This window comes from Bos grunniens, chromosome 11, assembly GCF_055505025.1.
Source record: "Bos grunniens cultivar Pamir isolate PY7600 chromosome 11, Bosgru_T2T1.0, whole genome shotgun sequence".
Taxonomy (NCBI): domain Eukaryota; kingdom Metazoa; phylum Chordata; class Mammalia; order Artiodactyla; family Bovidae; genus Bos; species Bos grunniens.
The window spans coordinates 10,407,480-10,433,800 of record NC_141175.1 but is presented as its reverse complement, the minus strand read 5'-3'; the positions used below and the strand labels follow the sequence as shown (position 1 = coordinate 10,433,800).

General features: G+C 48.6%; 1 long non-coding RNA gene across 2 annotated transcripts; it reads right to left on the bottom strand.

The window, feature by feature from the left end:
- Positions 1-933: 933 nt before the first annotated feature.
- On the bottom strand, positions 934-26,174 carry LOC147362522 (uncharacterized). Of its 2 annotated transcripts, XR_015135734.1 has the most exons (3): positions 26,037-26,162; positions 1,341-1,606; positions 934-1,123 (listed from the first exon to the last, which is right to left on the bottom strand). It is a non-coding gene; the product is annotated as an uncharacterized LOC147362522 (long non-coding RNA). The 2 variants fall into 2 exon arrangements; XR_015135733.1 differs by lacking the exons at positions 934-1,123; positions 1,341-1,606 and adding an exon at positions 20,887-24,072 and having other exon boundaries at positions 26,037-26,174.
- Positions 26,175-26,321: the final 147 nt, after the last annotated feature.

The following is a 26,321-nucleotide window of genomic DNA, read 5'->3' as shown; positions in this document are numbered from 1 at the left end:
GCCCGGTTACTCTTGCACCGAGCGCCATCCGGTCCATGCCTCTTACAGCCCTTTACCCCCTACCCCAGCCTCTCAGCTCAGAGCCTCTCCCAACCAGGGGGAAATGGCCAGTTCTGGAGGACTCGGCCGAACCAGCACAGAACTTGGCATCAGAGAGAAATGGCACAGATTCTGGCTCCATCATCACCTGCAGTGAGACCTTGGGCCCGGAAGGCACTCTCTGAACCACCGTCTCTGCCTCTGCATCACAGAATGGACTGGGGCCGAGCGGCAGCCGCATCCAAGTGCAGCGACACGCCTCTGCTCAGCAGCTGTTGTGCCCACCGGGGACCAGGCAGCGTCGTTGGGTGGACCTGGAGCTCACCCACCTGGGGGTCAGACGTGTGACATGCGACAGCCTGGGAGAACATGGGAGCGGGGTGCCGGGAGGAGCAGAGGGCCCCGGAGAGAGGGAAAAGAGCCAGACTCAACCCAGGGCCAGAGGAGCAGAGGGTGACTTGGACAGGATATGGCTGCTGTCAGTGTCCAAGCGGCAATCCTAACACCCACGTGGACACAGCTCTCCTAACAATGGGATTGCTCCCTGAGGCGGGGGAAGAACTGTGTGGAAGGAAGCTTCACTTCACTCTGCTCCTTCCTGGGCCCAGGCAGCGCTGCTGCAGGGTCCCCTAGCCAAACAAAAGCCGGAGGAACAACCTCCCCTTCCCTTCTAAGGTCATCAGGGCGCGAGAAGTCCACAGGGAGCAGCACTCTGCGTGGCCAGGGGCCATGGGGGAGAACTCTGCTCAGCAGGGCTATGACTGAGGTGAGGAAGGGGGAGGAGATGTCAAATGACAACCAGGACTTGCAGGAATTGTATCTCAATAATGCTGTTGAAGAAAACATGATTGTGATTGCTCATTCCTAGTTTATAGAAAGACAAGTGATTTGGGTTTTGTAAAATATATATTTATTTATTTATTTTTGACTGCACTGGGTCTTCGTTGATCCGAGTGGGCTTTCTCTAGTTGCAGTGCATGGCCTTCAGTTGTCGCAGAGCGTAGGCTCAGTAGTCGTAGCTCATGGTCTTAGTTGCCCCTCGGCATGTGGGATCTTCTGGGACCAGGGATCGAACCCCTGTGCCCTGCAATGGCAGGTGGATTCTTAACCACTGGCCCACCAGGGAAGTCCTGATTTTTGTATTTTGACGTAGTATCTTGCAACCTTACTAAACTCACTTATTAGTTATAGCAGCATTTTTTGTAGATGACACTGGATTTTTCTACATAGATGATCATGTCATCTGCAAGTAAATCAATGCTATGTTTTCTTTTCAAAATAAAATGACAACCAGGACTTACCTGTGGGTGCACGTTCCACACCCCTCAGGGTCTCCCTGAAACACCTCGAAGGATAGGGCCCTGCAAGGTACAAGGTCTCCTGAGTGAAGAGACTGATGCTGAGAACTAGCAAGATCCTGGTTAGTGTCATCCTAGGCTGATGAAATCAGTTTCCGAGATCACAGTCTCTGCCCTCTAGGGGTATCATGAGAACTCATGATGTCAGAACTGTAAAAGCGTCTGATGCAGAGAAGACTGGGAGCCCACAGAACTGGGATCCTTGCCATCTGGAAAAGAAAGTCATGTGTTTGATAACATTACTGTGGGCTCAGTGTTTGTATCCCCACCCAGATTCTATGTTAAAGCCCAATCCCCAACATGATGGTATTTGGAGTTGGGACTTTGTGAGGAGGTGATTAGATCATGAGGGTTCCACCCTTCCAAATGGGATTAGTGTCCACAAAAGAGAGACCCCAGAGAGCTCCTTCACCCCTGCCCCCACGTGAGGACACAGGTGGCTATAAATCAGAAAGAGAATCCCATCCCCAGACACCAAATCCACTGATCTTGGACTTCTCAGCCTACAGAACTGTAAGAAATAAATTTCTGTTGTTTATAAGCCACCCAGACTCTGTTATAGCAGCCCCAAAACACTAAGACATGTTTTAATCAAAAACTAAACATTCCAATAAAAATTACAAGGTAGGTTTTTAAATCTGCAAAATTTTTGATTCTGAGATCTTAGTCTTAGAAACTGATTATAAGAAAATTATGAAATGCACAAAAATACAGGTTAATTAATTGACAGATGATGGAAAATGCTATCACAGCATCAATTTCTACAAAAATGATTTGGAGATAATCTGAATATTCAACAACAATATAGAATGCTATGCAGCTGTGCTGCTCAGATATACCTTTGTGATGCGTTTTATTTCTGAGTGCAATAGGTTACAATACAGTATTAGAGAAAAATCTCATTTTGCTTTATACATGTGCATGCTAAGTCGCTTCAATTGTGTCCAACTCTTTGTGATGCTATGGACCATAGCCTGCCAGGCTACTCTGTCCATGGGATTCTCCAGGCAGGAAAACTGGAGTGGGTAGTCACTTCTCCAGGGGATCTTCCCGACCCAGGGATCAAACCCGTGTCTCTTCTGTCTCCTGCATTGGCAGGCGGATTCTTTACCACTAGTGCCACCTGGGAAGACTTTATATATGTCGCTAAGACTCAGACACAACTGAGTGACTTCACTTTCACTTTTCACTTTCATGCATTGAGAAGGAAATGGCAACCCACTCCAGTGTTCTTGCCTGGAGAATCCCAGGGACGGGGGAGCCTGGTGGGCTGCCGTCTATGGGGTCACACAGAGTCGGACACGACTGAAGCGACTTAGCAGCAGCAGTAGCAGCAGTCTCAGTTCAGTCACTCAGTCGTATCTGACTCTTTGCAACCCCATGTACTTTATATATGTACATGCATATACACACATATATATGAAATGTCCGGAAGAAAAATATTTAGCTGGTTATTCCTAAGAGATAAAATTAGGAATAATGGAATAATGTACACTTTTTTCCTCTGGTATTTTTTGCTTTTTCTGAATTTTCTTGCTTTTCTACAAAATTATAATGACAACAATATAAATAACTACCATTTATTGAGCATGTACTTTGTTCCACACTGCACTGAGGGCTTTCTATATGTTTCCTTACTTAATCCTTACAACAATTCTGAGAGACAGGTACTAATCTTTACTAGGAAGGGTTCTTTCAATTGAAAGTGACAAAATACCCAACTCAAAAGGGCTTCCCAGGTGGCTCAGTGGGCAAAGAGTCCACCTGCCCACGCAGGAGACACAGGAGATGTGGGTTCTATCCCTGGGTCAGGAAGATCCCCTGGAGCAGGAAATGGCAACCCACTCCAGTATTCCTGCCTGGAAAATCCCATGGACAGAGGAGCCTGGCAAGCTATAGTTCCTAGGGTCAAAAAAAGTAGGACACAACTGAGTAACTGAGCACATATGTACACACAACTCAAACTGGTTTAAGCCAAGAAAGAGGGTCAATTCACTTGGAAGTGTCAAGTGTCAATGGAAAAATCATGATTGACTTCAAGCAGGGACTCAAACGTTTCCCACAACTGGTTTCTCTTGGCTCTGCTCCCCTGAAGCACACTCCCATTTGGGAGCAAGATGGCTTTGTAGCAGGGACCTGTCACACCCTCACAACTGCAAGGCTTTATGGAAAAGAAGTGGTTGACCAAAGCCCTAAGGAATACTCCATTGGAATGGCATGGGTCCACATGACCACCCACCAACCCATCTCTGTGGCCAGGTGATGGGTGCACTGAGTGGCTTAAGCCTAGGTCACATGCCCGAGAGAGTGAAATCATAGTTCAGGGTAGAACAGAATTGGTTCTCTCAAAGCAAAAGCACAAACAGAGTAGCAGGTGGATGGGAGGGGGAAAAGCTTTCCACTGCAACCATCATCTCCAACTTACTAAAGAAGAAACTGCAGCTCAGAGCTGGGAACTAGTTTGTTCAAAATGGTACAGATAGGGGAATTCTCTGGTGGTCTGGTTAGGACTCTACACTTCCACTGCAGGAGGCACAGGTCTAGACACTAAGATACCCCAATCCCACAAGCCACCCACATGGCAAAAATAAAAAAAATCTCAAAATGATACAGATAGTAAGTAAGGAGGCAGGGACTCATTGTCTAGTTCCAAAGACTGGAAACTTAGTTACTATGCAATATTGCCTTCCAGGATTACTTGGGTAGTATTTTGGTGAATTTAGAAACAAAAGAAAGTCATAATTCCCCCATCAGTGGGTTTAGGGTGCCTGGCTGCTTAAGGTCAGGGTGGGGTCAGGGCACAGCTGAGATATATGTGCCCAATGCTTCCTTCCAAGATGGCAATCATCCAGTTGCTTCACATCCTTCCATCAAGACGAGCTGTCAGAGCAACACTGACACCAGAGAATGGCCAGTGCAGGTTGGGAAAAAAGAGAAGACCCTCCAAACACAAGTTATAATAATAATATCTGATATTTATTGATGGCTTATCCTGGGCCAGGCATGTGCTCTTGTGTCCTCGTGACCCCTAGTGGACGCAGGAGCAGGTGCTGCCCTGGGTTACAGATGCGGGAACTGAAGCACAGAGAGGTGAAGCTCCTTACTGAGATCACACAGCCATCTCAGGAGGACCCAGCTGAGAGTGAGTCTGACTCCAGAGCCAGCCCCTAATCACACTCTCTGATGCCAGCATCACGGCTCCTCACCAGCCAGGAAAGAATTTTAGTGGTACCTGCAGAGATCAGAACTGTAGAGAGTGAATGTGCTGATAACATAACACTGAGTCATATAGGAGCCAAGTAAGGCTGATGTCTCCACCTGATTTCTTGAGGCATTTCCCTGGGCCTTTGTGGGGGAAAGGTTGTACAGTCAAGGCTGAGGCCCGGTACCCTGCTTAGAAACCTGCTTAATAGTCTTCCCATTATGATATCCACCTTAGTCTTGAGTTTATAGTTATTTTATGTGGTAAAGGAAATCGTCACTGGTGAAAATAAATCCAACCTCTAAGTAGACCCTTAAGTCTGAAAAGATGTTCAATTAAGAAAATGTTCATGATACACTGTTAGTGATTTTTTTAATGCAAACTACAGAGCTATTTACATATATAGAAAAGATCCAAATGTTGTTTCTTAAACAAAGATATCCATACATAAAAAAGACCAAAGGAATAAACAGAAAGACTAACTCCAGGGGCTAGTATTACGGATTATTTTTATATTCTCATTTATGCTCTCTATAGTTTCTAAATTTTCTATAATTTTCTAATAGTAATAAAGTATATTATACCCATAATTTAAAAGTTATTAAATTTTTAACAAAGTTTTCTGAGTATAAGTGACATAAGACTTCCATAACAACCTCAAGCTTTGTTCTTTCAACCTCCTTTATTTATTTATTCATTCAACAAACACCACTGGTTCCTGCTGTGTGGGGTTCTCGCTTCGAGTGGAGCAGACAGAGTCCCTTGAGGCACTCCCTGTGCAGTGGGTGGAATGACAGACAAATGCTCAGACACAAATGATGCCCTAGGTGTGAGCCTCGTGAGGACAGGAGCCTGCCTAGTTCATCTCTGCATCTCAGCACCTGGGATGGAGTCTGAAACAGAGTTAGGAGCTTTGGAAATTCTTACAAACAAATGGGGGAAGTCAGGGAGACAAGAGTTCAAATCCTAGTTCATTAAGTTCCAGTTTCCATTTCTGCAAAATAGGGGGATAACAACTACCTCCTGGGATTGTTTGAGGGCTCCACTAACATGCAGGCATCTTTTTATACAAAACTGGAAATAACAGTGGGCCCTCAACAAAGAACAGAAATAATGAATTTCTAGTTGGGTGGATTCTGACAGTGTACAAATTCTGCAAACAGCCGACTCACTGGAGAAGACCCTGATGCTGCGAAAGACTGAGGGCAGGAGGAGAAGAGGGCAACAAAGGGTGAGATGGTCGGATGGCATCACCAATTCAAGGGACCTGAACTTGGGCAAACTCCAGGAGACAGGGAGGAACAGGGAACTAGCGTGCCGCAGTTCACGGGATACTGAAGAGTCGGACACAACTTGGTGACTGAACACCACCACCAACAACACGAAGTCCGGGGTCAGCAAGTATCTGGAACTTGACTAGGAAGAAATTGGGTTTAAAATTTGGAGAAGAGTGTGTAGACTATACTCTTATTTATCTGAGAAAAGAGGAGGCATTGTATTTTTAAATGAAAGGATAAACTAAAACCTTGAAGCAGCAAAAGTTACCGAACAGGAGAGGAACAGCATAGAGAAGCAGAGACGGAAGGGTAGACTACGTGTCACATTGCATGATTTGTGGACCTGACTTGGAAACCAGGCAAATATTTTACATAATCATGTGTTAAATGTTTGGAAAAGGAATTCCAAATAACAAAAGCAAAGCAAAGAAACAAAAAGCTAACTTATGGCAAGTTGGTGATGAAGCCATGGAGAGGAATTCTTCCAAATAACTAAAACACAGTACTTTGGACTGTCCATCCCTAATAAGATATTCCCTGAAGGCAAAGCAAAAATAAACTGCAAAAGACAAAAACACAGTAATTGCACTGTGGGTGGTACTGTATTCTCATCTGAGAGTGTCATCTGGAATGCTCATGTGTGCTCACTTGTGTCTGACTGTTTGAGACCCCATGGACTGTAGCCCACCAGGCCCCTCTGTCCATGGAACTTTCCAGGCAAGAATACTGGAGTGGGCTGCCGTTTCCTACTCCAGGGGATCTTCCTGACCCAGGGATCGAACCTACACTCTCTTGTTTCTCCTGCATTGGCAGGCAGACTCTTTACCACTAGAGCCACCAGGAAAGTCCATTATGCGGAATAGGATTCAGCAAACGAGTGCATCTTTCACTGGGAACTGGGGAGAAAGGACACGCAGCATGGGGAAAAGGATATGCAGATGTAAAATGAATGAGGCTAAGTAAAAACACTGCAGCCCTGACTTTGAATAAGGAGTGTCAATATGAATTCATATTTTGAAAATAAATTAATGGATCTTATTTAACTTATATGCAGAGTACATCATGAGAAACACTGGGCTGGAAGAAGCACAAACTGGAATCAAGATTGCTGGGAGAAATATCAATAACCTCAGCTATGCAGATGACACTACCCTTATGGCAGAGAGTGAAGAGGAACTAAAAAGCCTCTTGAGGAAAGTGAAAGAGGAGAGTGAAAAAGTCGGCTTAAAGCTCAACATTCAGAAAACGAAGATCATGGCATCTGGTCCCATCACTTCATGGGAAATAGATGGGGGAACAGTGGAAACAGTGTCAGAGTTTTTTTTGGGGGGGCTCCAAAATTACTGCAGATGGTGACTGCAGCCATGAAATTAAAAGACACTTACTCCTTGGAAGGAAAGTTATGACCAACCTAGATAGCACATCGAAAAGCAGAGACATTACTTTGCCAACAAAGGTCCATCTAGTCAAGGCTATGCTTTTTCCAGTGGTCATGTATGGATGTGAGAGTTGGACTGTGAAGAAGGCTGAGTGCCAAAGAATTGATGCTTTTGAACTGTGGTGTTGGAGAAGACTCTTGAGAGTCCCTTGGACTGCAAGGAGATCCAACCAGTCCATTCTAAAGGAGATCAGCCCTGGGATTTCTTTGGAAGGAATGATGCTAAAGCTGAAACTCCAGTACTTTGGCCACCTCATGCGAAGAGTTGCCTCATTGGAAAAGACTCTGATGCTGGGAGGAATTGGGGGCAGGAGGAGAAGGGGACAACAGAGGATGAGATGGCTGAATGGCATCACCGACTCGATGGACGTGAGTTTGAGTGAACTCCGGGAGTTGGTGATGGACAGGGAGGCCTGATGTGCTGTGATTCATGGGGTCGCAAAGAGTCGGACACAATTGAGCGACTGAACTGAACTGAACTGATTTTTTTTTTTAGCAATTTTAGGTTTACAGAAAAATTGAGCAAAAAATACAAGAGTTCCCATATACCGCTGCATCTCTCCTCCTCCCAATGTCCTCCATTATTAACATGAGTGGGGTATACTTGCTACAGTTGATGAGCCAATATTGATACATAATTATGACTCAAGGTCCATAGTTGATATTAGGGCTCACTCTAGGTGCTGCACTATTTTTTAAAGAATCATTTATTGTTTTTTAATCAGGAATGTTTTATTTACTTATTTATGGCTATGTTGAGTCTTTGTTGCCATGCAGGCTTTTCTCCAGTTGTGGTCCATGGGCTTCTCACTGCAGCGGCTTCTCTTGCTGCCGTGCGTGGGCTCAGTAGTTGCAGCATATGGGTTTAGTTGCCCCAAGGCATGTGGGATCTTCCTGGACCGGAGATCAAACCTGTGTCTCCTGCATTGGCAGGTAGGTTCTTAACCATCGGACCACCAGGGAAGTCCCAGGCGCTGCACATTTGAAGGATTTTGACAAATGTATAATGACACATATCCATCATTGTAGAATCATTCAGAATAGTTTCAATGCCCTAAAAATGCCCTGTGTTCTGCCTATTCATCCCTCTTCCCACCAGTTCCTGGCAACCACATATCTAGTTGTCTCCAGTTTTGCCTTTTCCAAAATATCAGAGTGTTGGGATCATACGGTGTGTAGCCTTTTCAGATTGACTTCTTTCACCTAGCAATGTGCATTTAAGGCTCCTTTATGTCTTTCCACGGCTTGATACCTTATTTTTTTTTTTTTTAGCACTGAATAGCATTCCATTGTGTGGATGTACTACAGTTTGTTTATCCATTCACCTTCTAAAGGACACCTTTGTTGTTTCCAAGTTTTGGCAGTTATGACTCACAATGTATTCTACCTGTAAAAAACAAATGTATTTCCTAGCTCTGTCTACTGAAAATGCCCAGAAACAATGACTAGCCCAGTGGTGCTAAGCATTACTTAAACCTTGACTGTAGTCTCTAAATGCCACTCCCCACTCAAAGAAACCAGGGTTCCTTGGAGAAATGGTTGATTTCTGGTCTGGGCAGAAAATGTCCAAGGCAAATCCGGGAAACTAGGGTATCTTGCTGTTCCAGAAAGCAAGAAAGTATCAGAGTCTACTAAGGTCAAAAGGCTGCAGGAGCAAACCTGCAGAGCTTCACTCTGGCTGAGGGGGAATCATTTGAGTATCTTAAGAATAATCATTGCAGGGGATTAAAACACACCAAGTAACATTAAATTTCTATGTTCGTAATGATTCTAAAACAAAAAACTCCATTAAAAAATAACTTCAAGGACGTCAGGAAGCCAACTTATTATTTGAACACTGTTAAAGAGTCAAGTATTTTGTACTATCTGCATTATATGTATGAAGGATATTGTATTGTACCTTGGGGTAACTAAAGAGTTGAAGAAGAAAGTTTCTCTTTTACAAGCCTTCAAGCTAATAAATGAAGAAGGAAGACATAATTAGAATATCATCCTTTGGCAATTCCTAATTAAAGAATGAACTTGGGCAGTGAACCTCCATGAACTGCTAACTTCACAGAAACAGAGATCACAAGAATATGCAATAGCTCCTGTGAAGTATTGTGGCCAAAAATCGAACCTGAATCTGACCAAGCCTTAGATCTAATTACAGGAAATACAGAGGACAGAGGAACACGTTAAAGGACCCCACAGGAATACAATCCAGATTGAAGGAAAGTCTACAGGACAAACAACCAGGTTCCTTCAACAAATAAATGACAAGGGCAGAGAGGGAGGGAAGGGGGATGCGGAGGGGACTACAGATTAAAAGGGACTTGAGAGACAGATGTGGTCTTTTTTACAAGGTGCAAAAAAACATTTATGAGACAGTCCAGGAAATGTAAACAATGGCTAGATATGCGTGATGATGATAATTTCTCTAGCTGTGATAGTGGTATTATGGCTATAATCTCTTTTTTAAAAAAAGATTTTTTTATTTTTAGACATTTTGTTTTATGGAGTATAGCTGACTAACAATGTTGTGATAGCTTCAGACGCACAGCAGAGTGCATAACATACACGTGTGTTGCACACACAAACATACACGTATCCATTCTCCCCCATACTCCTCTCCCATCCAGGCTGCCACATAATATGCAGCAGAGTTTCCTGTGCTATACAGTAGGTCCTTGTTGGTTATCCATTTTTTTTAACTTTTTATTTTGTCTTGGGTGTTCTTGCCTGGAGAATGCCAGGGACGGGGGAGCCTGGTGGGCTGCCATCTATGGGGTCGCACAGAGTCGGACATGACTGAAGCGACTTAGGAGGAGGAGGATAGCTGATTAGCGGGCTTCCCTGCTGGCTCAGTGGTAAAGAACCTGCCTGAATGCAGGAGATGCAAGAGATCCAGGTTCGATCCTTGGGTCGGGAAGATCCCCTGGAGGAGGGCATGGACACCCACTCCAGTATTCTTGCCAGGAGAATCTCATGGAGAGAGGAGCCTGGTGGGCTACAGTCCATAGGGTCGCAAAGAGTCAGGCATGACTGAGCATGCACGCATGCATGCACACATACCCAATGTGTACACCCATGGCTGACTCATGTCACTGTATGGCAAAAACCACCACCATATTGTAAAGTAATTAGCTCCAATTAAAATAAATAAAAAACAATGCTGTGATGTTGTGACAGTTTCAGGTGAACAGCGAAGGGACTCAGCCATACATATACATGTAACCATTCTCCTCCAAACCCCCCTCCCATCCAGGCTGCCACATAATATGGAGCAGAGTTTCCTGTGCTATACAGTAGGTCCATGTGCTATCTGGTAGGTCCCTGATGGTTATCCTTTTAAATGCAGCAGTGTATACACGTCCATCCCAAACTCCCTATCTCTACCCACCACCCTTCCCCCCATAACAATGAGTTCATTCTCTGAGTCGGTGAGTCTGTTTCTGTATTGTAAATAAGTTCATTTGTATCATTTCTTTTTAGATTCTGCATATAAGGGATATCATAGGATATCTCTTTCTCTGTCTGATTTATTTCACTCAGCATGACAGTGTTCTAGGTACATCCATGTTGCTGTAAATGGTATTATTTCATTCTTTTTAATGGCTGAGTAATATTCTGTTGTATGTAAGAACAACATCTTCCTTATCCATTCCTCTGTCAAAGAAAAATTTTCTTATCTTTTAGAAGGATATAGCCAAATTGCTATGGTTGAGATGTTAAAGGGTCTTGGAATTGCTTCAAAATAGCCCACTGGGATAGAGGAACTGGGGTAGAATATGGATAAAACAAGACTGGGCATGAGTTATAATTGTTGAAGCTGGGTGATAGGTATATTATTCTCTCGACTTTTATGTATGCTTGAAATTTTCCATAATAAAAAAACAAGCTTACCAAAAATAAAAATATTAGCTCCTTCTAACAAAATAAGAGGTAACCCAGAGTCTCCCGTGCCTCTGATGTTTTTATGTTGTCATCTCTTTGTGTGAAACTCACCTGAATGGTAACTTTCTTCTCTTTTATCTTCCAAGTGTCTGATGGTGAGTTGGTTCTAACCTGCCTGAGCAGAAGTGAGGAAGAACCTCCTGTGATCCCCCCTTCCCGTATCAGCCTGCACCCTGGGGGCAGACCACCAACCAGCAGGCAGAAGGAACCAAGCCAAGTGTGGGTCCCAGCCCGGCAGCCAACTCTGAATGGGCTCCCCTCTGGGTCACCTACAGTGCTGGGCACTCACAGCCTGGCACGGGATGGATAAAAGCAGAATCATGTAGTTTTTAAGAGCTCAGGTTCTGAAAGACACAGGTTCAAATCCCAGCTCTCCCAGCATGTGTCTTCACCTGCCTGAGCCTCAATTTCTCCATCTGTAGAAGGGGAACAATATGAGCTCCTTCCTCGTAAGGCTGGTGGGTGGATTCCACGTGAGAATGTGTGTGAAGCAATGAACTCAGTGCCAGGCTGGAGTAACAAATGGTGGTTATTTCTGCTGCTACTATTATTGTCAGTATTTTATATTAATTATTTTATAGGTAGAATATAAAGTAAGGCTTTCCCCCCACCCAATTCCTTATATTTGCCTCTTTCCAAAGCATGGTGTGTTATGGGTCATTCTCTCAAGTATTTCGTTTGACCAATAGTGTGTTGTTTGGGGAAGACACACTGGCCTGAAATGACCTCACTGGGTGCTCATTTTGGATGTTAATTGACAAATGGGTTAAAGGAGATAAAGTAATTTCGTGTAGCTTTAGAATTTCTCCCGGGAGTGTGGCCTGGCATACATAGGGGTTGGATACTGTTGCAAACAAGCCTTTTACAATTCACTTTACGATGCAATATAGCAGCTCTGCAGATTATGAACTTGCACCTACAAGGAGAGTAAGTATAACCTAGTGCCATAATATGTGGCCAATCAGTATTTGTGGCTGGCATAGTTACTACACCAAGCATGAATTTGTCTGTCAAGCAACTTAGAGAAGTAAAGAGAGGTGCTCTGGAAAGTGATGCTGGACATTTTGAAAGGTGGCTTTGTAATGACAAAGGTCACAGACTCAAAAATGCAGGTGTAGCACAGGCAACAAAAGCAAAAATAGGTAAACTGAACCTCAAAATTGAAAATTTCTGTGTATGGAAGGACTTGAATCAACAGAGTAAAAATGCAACCCACTGGATGTGAGAAATATTTGCAAATCATATATTTGATAAGGGGTTAATATCCAGAATGTATTAGGAGGAGAAGGAGGAGACAGAGGATGAGATGGTTGGACGGCATCACTGACTCAACAGACAGCAAGCTCAAGGATATAGTGGAGGACAGAAGAGCCTGGTGTGCTGCAGTCCGTGGGGTCACGAAAACTCAGACACAACTGAGCAACTGCACAACAACTCCACAACAACCAAGATCCCTACCAAACATGAGGAAAAGACTTGATAGACATTTCTCCAAAGCAGATATACAAATGACCAATGAGCTCATGAAAAAACGCTTAGCATGGCTATTCGTTGTTATCACTGTTCAGTCGCACTATTTATTAGGGACACGTAAATCAAAAGTACCATGATACCACCTCACATCCATTAGGATACTACTATCAAAAACGGACGACATGGAGAAATTGGAACCCTGGTGCACTGCTGGTGGGAATGCCAAACGGTGCAGCCACTGTGGAAACCAGGATGGCGGTTCCTAAAAATAATAATAATAGAATCACCATATGATACAGCAGTTCCAATTCTGGGTCCATACTCAAAAGAATTGAAAGTGGGAATTTGAAGAGATATTTGTATACTCATGTTCATAGCCACATTATTCACCTTAGCAAAGAGGTGGAAGCAACTCAAGACAAATGAGAAATGGATAAACAAAATGTGGCGTATATATGCACAATGGAATATCATTCAGTCTTAGGAAGGGATTTCTGACACATGCTATAACACAGATGAGCCTCAAGGGCATTATGTTAAGTGGAATAAGCCATTTGTAAATGGACAAATATGTATGATTCCACCTAATGAGATACCTACTGCTGCTACTGCTGCTAAGTCACTTCAGTCGTGTCCGACTCTACGCGACCCCATAGACGGCAGCCCACCAGGCTCCCCTGTCCCTGGGATTCTCCAGGCAAGAACACTGGAGTGGGTTGCCATTTCCTTCTCCAATGCATGAAAGTGAAAAAGTGAAAGTGAAGTCGCTCAGTCATGTCTGACTCTTAGCGACCCCGTGGACTGCAGCCTACCAGGCTCCTCCGTCCATGGGATTTTCCAGGCAAAAGTACTGGAGTGGGGTGCCATTGCCTTCTCCGAATGAGATACCTAGAGGAGTCAAATTCATAAAAGACAGAATGTTGAATGGTGGTTGCCAAGGGAGTCAGAGAAGGAGAGAAGAAGAAATTATTGTTTGATGTGGACAGAGTTTCAGTGCTGCAATGACAAGAGTTCTGGAAAAGGGTGATGGCTCCACAACCAATGTGAATATACTTAAGGCCATTGTACACAAAAATAGTTAAATGGTAAATTTTCACACAATTAAAAAATAATTTAAAAAAGGAAGAAAGTCAAGTGAAGAGTCTAAAATTACACTATGTCACAAACTGTAAGAAAAAGCAATATTTATATTTACTATCGCTTCTTAACCCATTTACTAGGTTACTGCTATAAACATCCAAAATTATAATAAAATTTTTGATTACAATTTTACAGATAATACCCGACTCGTAATATTAATATTTTAAGTAGCCATTTGAAAGTTTCATTGTCTTGAGCTCCTATACTTAAATTGGCCAAAAACATTGGAGGGTAATCTTCTCATTAGGCAAATGTGGAAGAAGTGGAAGCAGTGATGAATTTTATTTTCTTGGGCTCCAAAATCACTGCAGACAGTGACTGCAGCCATGAAATTAAAAGATGCTTGCTCCTTGGAAGAAAATCTATGACAAACATAGACAGCATTTTAAAAAGCAGAGACATTACTTTGTCAACAAAAGTCCATATAGTGAAGCCTATGACTTTTCCAGTAGTCATGTATGGATGTGAGAGTTGGACCTTAAAGGAAGTTGAGCACTGAAGAACTGATGCTTTCGAATGTGGTATTGGAGAAGATCCTTGACAGTCCCTTGGACTGCGAGTGACTGAGAGTCACTCCTAAAGGAAATCAACCCTGAATATTCATTGGAAGGACTGATGCTAAAGCTGAAGTTCCAATACTTTGGCCATCTGAGGCAAAGGGCTGACTCATTAGAAAAGACCCTGATGCTGGGAAAGATTGAAGGCAGGAGGAGAAGGGGATGACAGAGGATGAGACGGTTACATAGCATCACCGACTCAATGAACATAAATCTAAGCAAACTCAGGGAGATAGCGAAGGACAGGAAAGCCTGGTGTGCTGCAGTCCATGGGGCTGCAAAGAGTCGGACATGAATGAGCAACTGGACCACAACAAGGGTGCTCACCCTTCCTCCTCACGTGTTCAGGACACAGTGGAACCATCTCCCGTCACTGCCGTTCCCTCATCCTGGCTCTCCTTGGGCAGCCAGGACTGTTCTGGGCTCCCATATAGACTAGAACCTGGAGCTCAGGGCCCCAAAACTCCCACAAAGCCTCTGTCTCCCTCGTGGGGAGCTTCCTAAACACAGAAAACATTTATTGTCTAAAATGCTTGTGTTTGTGTTATGCTTCTTAATGTTCCTTTATTAAAAAGAAATGAGTTTCTGAAAGAAATGGTTGGAAACAGATTTTTTAAATTGCTGTTGTGCCCTAACACCCTGAAAATACAGTTTTCCTTTTGGGGGGTCCCCTCTGGGCTGTCACCCTCCAATTGCCCCCACAATGAGCTCCTTCCATGGGAATCTGGCCTCTGCTCAGCAGTGGCAGACAAAGGCCTGAGGCCCCACGGGTGAAATCCGATGGTCATCACCATGCACGGGGTGCTTATGAAGGGACCAGGCTCCTGGCTATCTCTTCTCGTCCCCTTGCACTGTGTGAGGCACCACCACACCCCTAGGAGTTGCCTCTGTGGTTGCCATCAAGAAGCCTTAGGTAGGGACATTCCCTGACGGTTCAGTGGTTAGGACTCCATGCTTCCACTGCAGGGGTGATGGATTCGATCTCAGGTTGTGGAATGAAGATCCTGCATGCTATTCGGCCAGAGAACAAAAACAAAACCAATATCTAACCTATGTAACCAAAAGATCTCATTAAACAAACCCCACTTGGAAAAATAAAAATAAAAGAGTCCCCAGGTATATCAACTATGTGTGCTAAGGTGCTTCGGTCGTGTCCGAGTCTTTGGGACCCCATGGACTGTGGCCCGTCGGGCTCCTCTGTCCATGGGATTCTCCAGGCAAGAATACTGGAGTGGGTGGCCAAGCCCTCCTTCAGGTAATCTTCCCCGTCCAAGGATCAAACTCGTCTCTTATGTTTCCTGCAGTGGCAGGCGGGTTCTTTACCACTAGCACCACCTAGGAAGCCCATATCAACTATGAAGTGAAGTGAAGTGAAGTCGCTCAGTCGTGTCCGACTCTTTGAGACCCCACAGACTGTAGCCCACCAGGCTCCTCCATCCATGGAATTTTCTAGGCAAGAGTACTGGAGTGGGTTGCCATTTCCCTCTCCAGGGGATCTTCCCGACCCAGGGATCGAACCCGGGTCTCCCGCATTGCGGGCAGACGCTTTACCGTCCGAGCTACCAGGGAATCAACTATAGTGAAGTTCAAGTAGCTCAGTCATGTCCAACTCTTTGCGATCCCATGGACTTAGTCCATGGAATTCTCCAGGCCAGAATACTGGAGTGGGTAGCCTTTCCTTTCTCCAGGGGATCTTCCCCACCCAGGAATAGAACCCAGGTCTCCCACATTGCAGGTGGGTTCTTTACCAGCTGAGCCACAAGGGAAGCCCAAGAATACTGGAGCGGGTAGACTATCCCTTCTCCGGTGGATCTTCTCAACCCAGGAATCGAATCGGGGTCTCCTGCATCACAGGTGGACTCTTTACCAACTGAGCTATGAGGGAAGCCCCATATCAACTATACCTCAATCTTAAAAATACTTTTTAATTTAAAAAAGAAAAAAAGAATTCTATAAACAAAGAACAGCCTCTCCTTACCTCACCATCTTTCACCCCCATCCTTAGGCCTTTAGGCTCCTCCCCACCCCCAACTCTGCTGCTGCAGTTTCCCCAGACCATTCCACCGTCCCCTAGAATCTAGCAAGCCCAGGTCTCCATTCGCATGTTTTCCAGCCTGGGCTGTGAGTCCAGGTTTTCTTCTCCCACATCCTTAGGGCTCCCTGGCAGAGGGAAGGGCAGTGAAAAGGGACAAACTGGGGCAATTATTCAGTGCAATCAGCCTCATCTCATGCCATGAGAAGTGATTTCTTGCCTTGAGTCGTCAGCTGGTCTATGTGGGAAACATGCATCTTCAACCACTGAGCAAGCACAATATGGCCCATGTTATATTTCAAGAGCCCTTGTCCCCTCCCCATCTTACAGATCCCCTTCCACCCCCATCCATCGAGGAAGTCCTCCCCATCTCTCCTTCCTGAGACCGCGGGACTGTTGAAGAGTGGGGAAGACAGATAACCCATCGCCCCATGATGAAGAAATACACATTGCTGAAAACACATAAGAGGAAGACCTAAGCTAGTCCAAGAAGTGAAGGAAGGCTTCTGGGAGGTGGTGACATTTACACTGAGTCCAAAAGGATGAATAGGAGTAAGCTAGGAAAACGGAATGGAGAAAGCCTGCCAGGCAAAGGGAACAGCCTGTTCAGAGCCTGCAGGCAGGAGAGAGTAGAGCTGTCTGAGAAGCTGAAATAAGGCCAACAGTTTTAGAGAGTAATGCAGAGTGGAGGGGAAGGAGGTAGGGCTGAGGCCAGGGGGTGGACACAGGCCAAGAAGCCTTAGAGCCCATTGGGAGGATTGTAGACTTGGAGGCTTTTCCTAGGTTTGGAAAGCCTGAATTGCCAAGCTCTTCCAGGGAGAATAACTGCCGGGCAGATTATGTGGGCTGAAGTGAAGGTGGAGGCCAGGGTGCCAGGTTGCAATTCTCTGGCTTTTCTGTGCACTGGGAACAGCTGCAGGGCTGTCTGGATGCCACAGAGTTCAACAACACACCAGCTTGCCACCCTTCTGGGGCGGCCCAGCACCCACAAGTGGCAGCGTAAGGGCAGTGGCTACTGCCCTGGTTCTACCACTCAGTAACCACGAGCAGGCATTTCCCTACTCTGGGCCTCGCTTTCCTCATCTGTATAATGGGTATCAGTGCCGCTACCTCACAGGCTTATTTTAGGATGTCATGAGATCACAGGGCCTTCCCAGGTGGCACTAGTGGTAAAGAACCTGCCTGGCAATGCAGGAGACATAGGAGACGTGGGTTTGATCCCTGGGTCGGGAAGATCCCCTGAAGGAGGGCATGGCAACCCATTTCAGTATTCTTGCCTGGAGCATCCCATGGACAGAGGAGCCTGGTGAGCTACAGTCCATAGGGTTGTAAAGAGTCAGATATGACTGAAGCGATTTAGCATGCACGCAGGCATGCACAAGATCACAGATGTTAGAGACTTCACAAAAGCCTGGAATGGTCATCAATACAGGTTAGTTGCTATCATCATTACTATTACTGTTATTATTGGTGTTTGCAGCCTGTCCCAGCTCCTAAAACACTGTTTCATCTGTTGGTTGCTGGATGGTTTCAGGGACAGACACCGCCAAGGCCCAGCACTGCAATGCTCTACTTTTTTGCATAAAAGTGCATTTTGCATTCAGAAGAGCCCCTCCTTCCACAAAGGGTCCAGCGGGGTTGCTCGGGGGACACATTCCAGAAAGAATAACTCTGTGTAACATGAAACCCTGAATCTGGAAACACAACCTCTATGGGAAATTAGAGGATAAGGTCTGCTCTGCGGACCGCCCAACCTCATTCCATACAAAAGGGATATTGAAACCCAAAGGCCTCGTCACTTGGCCTCTCGCCTATGGTCTCACCCTTCATCACAGCCAGAAAGATCTTCCTAAAAAACAAACTTGACTGTGGCATGATGTTGTTCAAGCCCTCCCATGGCTCCCTGCTGCCCTTGGGTTCAAGTCCACACTCCTCGTCGTGACCTAGGATGTCCTGCGGTCAGACTCCTGTCCACACCTGCAGCCATGGCCTTCCTCTGACCCAGCCATTCGGGCGTCCAATGGATCGAGTTCTTTCCCACCTCAGGACCTTTGCATATCCAGTGACACTCTTGCCCCCGCCTCCAACAGGCCACCTCCAATTCTTCCAGACTCAAAAGCCCATAGGTCTTGTTGAACCTCCAAATAGTAATGAATAGTAATACTATCCCCATTTCCTAGATGAAGAAACCGAGGTCCAATGAAGTATCACATTGCTCCTGAAACTAAGCCTCAGACCAAGTCAGGCAAACTCCAGAAACCTTTGTGCACCCAAGAGGACATACCTGGGTGCACCTCCATCGTAACAGGAGACTGGAGGGGGACCAGATAAGAGGGTTGAGCCAGTGTGGCACAAAGGCATACCACTCACACATTCGTAGTTCAAGGCAAGAAATGTGACCTCGCTGAACCTCAGTTTTCTCATCTGTAAAGTGGGGCTAAATAACATCACATACCTCATAGGCACCTTGTGAATCTTCGGGAACAACATACAGGAAGCGCCTGGTGTGTGCTGGATACTCAGTGACTGGCACAATGCTGCCCTCCCTGGCTGCATCTGGGAGGCTGCACCCGTCCAGACCAGCCCTTCCCAGACTAGACTTGCATCCCTCGAGGTTAGGCTGCTGGGGCCTGGGAACCATCCCTGCCCTGTTTTCTGTTTTGGGTTTTGTGTTTCCCAGCGTTTCCTTTGGAAAAAATCCAGCTTCCTCCCTGCTGGAAGGAGGCAGAGGGGGATTGTTCACGCCTGGGCCGGGATGCCCAGGGGAGCCATGTGGGGAGGCGACAAGAGCCTGAGGTTTGGGGTCTGGCCAATCCAGGTTTGAATCCAAGATCTGACACTTAGAATGCTGTGTGACCCCGGGCAAGTGACCTCACCTCTCTGAGGTGCTGATTTCCTCACCTGTTAAAAGGTCTCATGATTTCTACCTCAGAGGATATTGGATATGGATGGAGGGACTAGGATAAGACTCTGAATCCACTTCCCCAGTGTACATACAGTAATTCCTTTGGGGGAAGGGGCTGAAGAGCAGGGGAGAAGCCACAGGTTTTATAGCAGGAGTCACCAATTCATACACTCCCTGACAAACTGAAGGGGATGGGTGTGTAGGGGTTAATTAGGGGCTGGGGGAGGGCACAATTCAGCTCCAGATTATCAACACCCCACTGGAATAAGGATCCAAGATAAGCAAACCTCTGGATTTTCAGGAGAAAAATCCCTATTTTCATGCAAAACCCCATGATTAAAATATGGTTAAGATGTACATACTCTATGACTCTGCACATATAAAATTCAAAACCAGACAAAACTCATGTATGGTGATAGAAACCAGATAGCAGTTTCCTTCATGAAGGGGGTGGGCAGTGCCTGGGAGTAGGGCTGCGGAGACATTCTGCATAGCCAGAACATTTCCTCTCTTGATTAGGGTCTTGGGGGCATAAGTGTGTCCCCTTCATAATTTTATGCATTGTGCACTTCTCTGCATGTTTTTGTTGTTGTTGTTTAGTCACTAAGTTGTGTCTGACTCTTGAGACCCCATGGACTGTAGCCCACCAGGCTCCTCTATACACAGGATTTCCCAGGCAAGAGTACTGGAGTGGGTTTGTCACTTCCTTCTCCAGTGGATCTTCCTGACCCACAGATCAAACCCAAATCTCCTGCTTGGCTGGCAGATTCTTCACCCCTGAGCCATATCATACTTCAATAAAAATGCTAAAATAATTTGAGAACAAATAAATCAAGACGACAGGGCTGGGAGGAGAGACAGCCAGCATGAACCGAACCTGAGCACACCTGCAGGCCTCTCAGGCACCAGGTGGACACCTGAGACAGGGACACAGATGCTCCTAGCCCCTGACCCCCTGACCTGGCTCCTGGCCTTTAGGGAGCTCCCCTGCTTCCCCGGGCCACACAGGAGGAATGCCCATTCTGCGTCACCCTGGTCACCTTGTGCTGAGAAGGCTGGGGAGCCACATGCCCATTCGACCTGCCTCTCCACCAGATTCCGCTGAGCTCAAATTCCAGAGAAGTAGGTCTACCCTGCCACTTGGATGATAACATGACACGTGCAAAACTCACCCTTATTTTTTATTCATTTTTCTTCACCAAGAATATCCAAAGGACAGTAATCAAAAGGCAGGCAGAGTTCTGTTTCCAAAAAAAGCCTTCCTAAAATCTGTGCTTCACCCAACCCGCCTCCTAACCCAGGGCAACTCCATGCAGCAAACCCAAATGCCACAAAACTTATTTGGTGGCATCCCCGGTTCCTATGAGCCCTCAGCAGAGGGTGGTGGTCTGCAGGGGGACGGCCTCGGCTCCGCCCCTCTGCCTGGGCCGGATATCTTGGTTTTATTTTTATTTTCACTCTCGTTCTTTTCTGAGGGCCAACAGAAGACGCACACGCCTCCTATATAAAATGGCACTAGCCAAAACAAATGCACATCAAATGCATTTATTTGCACAGACACTCATAAAAACTTTACTAGACACCAAATAATTACAGGAAGAGGCAAACCTCCAGCTCTGCCGATTCCCCGCTTTTGAAGTGGATTTAAGATAAAGATCAAATAGGCTGGGCGCTGGCCCCTGCATCACACCCAGCCCCCCTTCCCCAGTCACGGACCCTCGGGGTGGAGACCAATGAACTTTCTTGCTTTTGTGAATTTGGGTCCAATTCATATAAAATGTCTTTCTGCGAGTTATTCGTAAGTGTCCTAATGGGGGTTTTATGGCTCGAAATATGGTCCTGGGCCTTTTCTTTGTTCTGGCTCAGGTCCTCCATCAGGGAAGCCCCGGTTCTATAGGAGCCGCTGAAATACCCCAGGCTGTCCATTTGGCAAGAAATGCAAAGATTCTTGAGGAAAGTGCCTTTTAGGAAATAAACATAAATGGCACCTTGGGAGTCCCAGACGGACAGCTTCGATGCATTGGGCTGAAGCCCCTAATTTTGTTGCCGTCTGAAAAACCCCTCAGCCTGGGCTCCACAGCCAAAGCAAGGAGTGAAGGCTGAGACTGTGCTGGGCTGTCTGGGCACTGCCTGGGCGGGAGGCAGGGGGTCTCCTGGACCCAGCCCACAGCTGCCTGGACCTGAGTTTCACCTCCCCTAAAGGAAGATAGATTGTTGAGCTCAGCATGCGTTTGGGCAGGAAGGAGGCAGCTGCAGTCTCCCCTAAGTCCTGGGGACTCTCTTTCCTCCAGATATCTGAGTGGAGACGCACTATGTGCCAGGCACTGTGGTGAGCACTTGTAGTCCATTCTCCCAACGGCCCTGCGGGAATTCAGGCTATTACGCCCACTTTACAGATGAGGAAGTTGCAGTACAGAGTGAGGGGAGGGCCTTCTGGAGGTCCTAAACCAGATCTGGGGGGACTTCCTGAGACCTGCTCTTCACCCCAGTTCTAACCCACTGCTTGGCCAGTGAGAGATCTCAGCCCTGGGCCACCTGACTGGGGCACTGTCCCTCTCCAGCCCTGAGGGCTCAAAGCAGCCTTTCGATCTGCAATCCTGAGTCAGGATCTCCTGACCCACCAAGGAGAAATCTCATGACTAGTAACCCAGACCTTGTGCTGAAAAGTCATGAGTCCGTGGCCAGAGACCCCCCACCAGCTGGTTGAGGATGGTGCTGGGGCTGGATAGACCCCACATTGCACACGGATACACACCCGCACACAGCCTCGGAGCCACACACACTGTGCCTCACCAGCAAGTTCTAACTAAAGTCTTGTCCCCTGCCGCCTCAGTCTAGAAAACCCCAGATGGGAGAGTGAGGCCTGCTCCCAGTCCTGAGTCAGAGGGACCCCCCACACACTTGGAAACCGCACCCCCCTCCCCAGTCATCCCTCTGGGCACCTCCACGGGACTCAGGGTCTCTGAGCTCTCCGCAGACATGGGAAGACCACAGACCCTCTTCCCTGGGCTGCGGGAAGGTGACCAGATTACTTATCACACACATGCATCTCTCTGCTAGCTGAGAAGAGACCTGAGCCTTTGACCCCTGTGTCCTGGGGGTCAAGTACAGCCGGTGATCCAAGGAGTCAAGGGTGATCACATCTGGCTCCAGAGGCCGGTACACTCAACCCCTTCAGTGCCTGCCTGCTTCACTTCCTGAGCACCCAGGTCTTCAGAGCCCAGGCTAGGTCCTGGGAGGAGCAGCCCCCAGCCTAGGTCTTGGCTGGGGGCCTCAGCTCTGGTCCAGGCTGGCTCCCCCCACATTCCTACATGCACGCATCTGAGGATCTCAGGGGCCAGTGGCCAGCAAGCAAGGCAGGATGGGGTCTGCGTGCTCTGGCAGCCCTGACTCTACCCCTGGCTGGCAGGGTGGAATCTCAGATCCGCACAGCCCGGCGCCCGCGCCTCCAAGCTGTGCAGCACCAGGCTGGGCCGCGCCCTGTCCTCCACTCCTGCCCAGGATTCTGGCTTCCAGCTGGGGCTGTAAACTGGGAGGGGACTCACGGCTGGCTCTGGTCAGAAGCACGGCTGGGGGAGAACAGACAGGGCTCCACTGCCCAGAGGGTAGGGGTCCTAGGACCCTGCTTGTGGGCCGCTGGTAGCGCGCAGGCAGGCGGCGGGAGCACTAAGCCCTAAGGAAAGGAGCAAGGAGGTAGAGAGAAAGGCTCAGGGGAAATGAGGTGTCCATAGAATTGGGGAGCTAAGACTCCCGCCCTACAGCTTCCATCTCAGTTCTTGCTTCTTCCCAAGCGATTCTGCACCGTCGACTGGGTCTTCCCTTAGGTGGAGAAAACCTGAAGCTGTTTCTGACACCTTAGTCCAAGCCCAAGAGAATCCCGGATCGCCAGAGGGCCCGGGGTCGCCCTGGGGAGGAATTGGCGGCTTCTGTCGGCCGGCCGGTCCGAGCAAGACAGCACTCGCCAGCTACCGGCAGTATCCAACTTCGGGCCGAGGCCCCGTTTCTACAGTACAGTCCGCCAAGTTTTCAGCAGGGGAAGCCCGTCGGGAGACGCAGGAGCCACAACTGGGCTTGAAAGAGACCTGGGGCCTCTGCGCACAGCGCGAAGGAGCCGGGACGCCGCCGACTCAGCTAAGGGAGAGGGGGAGCAGAGACAAAAGGCAAGGACAGGATCCACGGGTTGATCCAGACGGTGGGGTGGGGTGGGGAATTAATGCGCAGCAAACCGGGAGGAGGAGGAGAAGGAGATGGGAAACCAGGTTTGTGGCCTAAGCAACCCCGCTCCCAGATCAGAGACAGCAGACTGCGGCCTGGGTCCAAGCCCGAATCTCAGCGGCTGCCGACAGCTCTGGGCACCCACCTTGGCCCTGGTGGTGTGGGCTGCGAAGCCAGCAGGAGCACAGGGTGATGGGCCAAGATTCTGTGCGGCCCGGGGGCCAGGTGAGCCATGTACCTGAAGGTGGGTTGCCGGCTCACCCTTCTGCTTGGAGATGCGGCCTTTGAGCCGCCCCGGGAATGCAACCCTGGGCACAGTTCCGACTCAACTCTGTACAGCAGCCATAGAGTCCCAGAAGCTCAGAGGTCTCCATTCCGACAAAGGGGATAAGAGAGATGTGGAGAAGAGGCTCGGCACAGGGAAGGCGGGAGTGGGAAACAGGAAGAAGGGGATGACCTGCTGTTCCCGGAATTTGGAGTCTGGGGTGGGCCTGCAGGACCTGTGATGGAAGAGGATTCCTAAGTGATGGAAGAGAATTCCTAAGTGCGCTCTGAAGGAGGAGAGGGTCTGAGCCTGGAACAAGGACCCTCTCTCCTACAAGCAGTCCCCCGACAGAGGGTGCAAGAATGCAGCGCTGCCAGCAGAGGGCAGAATGTGCCCGATCGGTCCGCCAGCCCTGAGCCCGGCTCTGCGCCCAGGGCTCTGCGCGCCCGAGCCTAGTCCACCCGGCTTCACCCGCCGCTGCCTCGCCCCCAGTCCCAGTCACCCTGCAAGGACGGTCCAGGCCCAGGCCCAGGCCCGGCTTCGGGAGCTCAAGGCCTGGGGTTTCCAGGTTGCCCAAGGACAGGGCACCAAGGGCTTGTGGGAGAAACTCCATACCCACTTATCCGCTGTCCTGGATACAGACATACAAAGACGCCAAGAAATCAAGAAAAACACGGAGACACAAAGACATACACAACTCGGAGACTCGCGAGCACAATGAATCGTTCGGAAACTCGGAGGTACACACAGACACACAAAGGTGACACCAAGACACCAACAGAAAAGGATCCCATACACAATACGGAGGGTGAGAGTCATACAAAGACCTTGGGACCCGCATAGCGTGACAGGCGCAGGGGCACACACAAAGACCTACAAAAACGCTAACTATATGGAGACACAGAAGGCCCAGCAGACTCACATCCAAACACACACGGATGCGGGGATATCAGACACGGATTCAGAATCACATACTCGGAGCCCAGACATTTGTAGGGACGCAGAGAAATCGTATGTGCACAGAGACACGGGTGTACAAGCATGGCAGAACCTCAGAGACGGGAGCATCGAAACGCACAGACACACACACACACGCAGATACCCACCGACATACACGCAGGTATTGGGATAGGGAGGGAGCTTTCTAATCCTCCACAAAGCCGGGCTCCTCCGCGGGGCCCCGCGGCACAGGGGGCCACTTCTTACCAAGCCTCCCGCAGGCTTCAAATCCGATCCGCCCTCTCGCCTCCAGCGGGGTCAGGGGACCCGCCTCCCTTGCCCTCCGCCCCCGCCCCGCTCCGCGCCGCTGCTCCGCTCCGGGAGGGGCCCGGGCTGCCCCCAGCGGCGCGCAGGGTCAACCTGCGCCTGCCCCCGGGCCGCGTCGGCCCCCCTGCTCCCGGGCGAGCCGTGCCTCCGTGGGGACCCCGGGAGCCGAAGACACAGCCGGCCCGGGAGCGGTGCGCCGCAGCCGGACGCAGCGGCCTGCGTGCGGAGTGCGGGTGCCAGACCCGTGGGAGCCAGGCCGGGCGGGCGCCCGAGTCGGCCGCTCATTCTCGGCGGCCTCTCCTTTCCCGGTGCCGAGGCCCACTCTGCCCAGACTGGCCAGGGCCCTGTCCCTGCCGGGTATGGCCTACTGACCCCCAGCAGGGTCCCTCAGCCACCCAAGGTAGCTTATATTCCAGCGATCAATCCGGTTTCCTTCGCGCTCTCCAACTCACGTCCTCCGCGACCCTGGGGCCACCACCTTCTACCCCTGCCACTCATTGTCAATCCTGCGAGGCCAGGAATTGTCCCCACCCCTAGGCACTATCGCTTTCTCACTCCTAACCATCTTCTAAACTCTATGTCGCCTGCAGCCCGGCCTCACCTTTCTGGCCCGCCCGTGTTCCCATTCTTCATCCCGGGGGCCCTTCTCAGATCTTCGCTCACCCGTCCACCCACTCTCTGCCACGTCTGAAGCTTTCCCGGACCCCCACCCCCAAATCTGGAGCCAAATCCCACTCCCCCCACCCCGGGTCAGGGCTTTGGCAAGTCCTGGGCCAGCAGCCCTTCCCTCTTGCCCGCCGGTCCCTGAGCTTCGATCCCCGCAGCCAGCCCTCTCCACGGAGCACACCAGATCCGGGAAGGCGCCGGCACCGGGGGTGGCTGGGGGCGGGGGGCGGGTGCGGGGGGACGCCAACTCAGCCCGGTGCGACCTACCTCGGCCGACGGTCGGGGTCTCCCTCGGGCGGCCACTGCGGGTCGGCGCCGTCTCCTGGTGGAGCCGCTGCTCTCCCCGCCGTCCGTGAAGAGTCTGTCCTCTCTCAGGGCCACTCCTCTTAGCACTGAAGCTTTACAAAATATTAATAATAAAGAAGGCAAGAAGAGGGAATAAAAAAAGAAAGAAAGAAAGAAAAGCTTTCATTCCCCAACTCCCAAATCAATTTTTCAAGGGGGTGGGGCAGAAGGATTTGTTTCGAAGGCGACCCAAACTTCTGCGAGGGA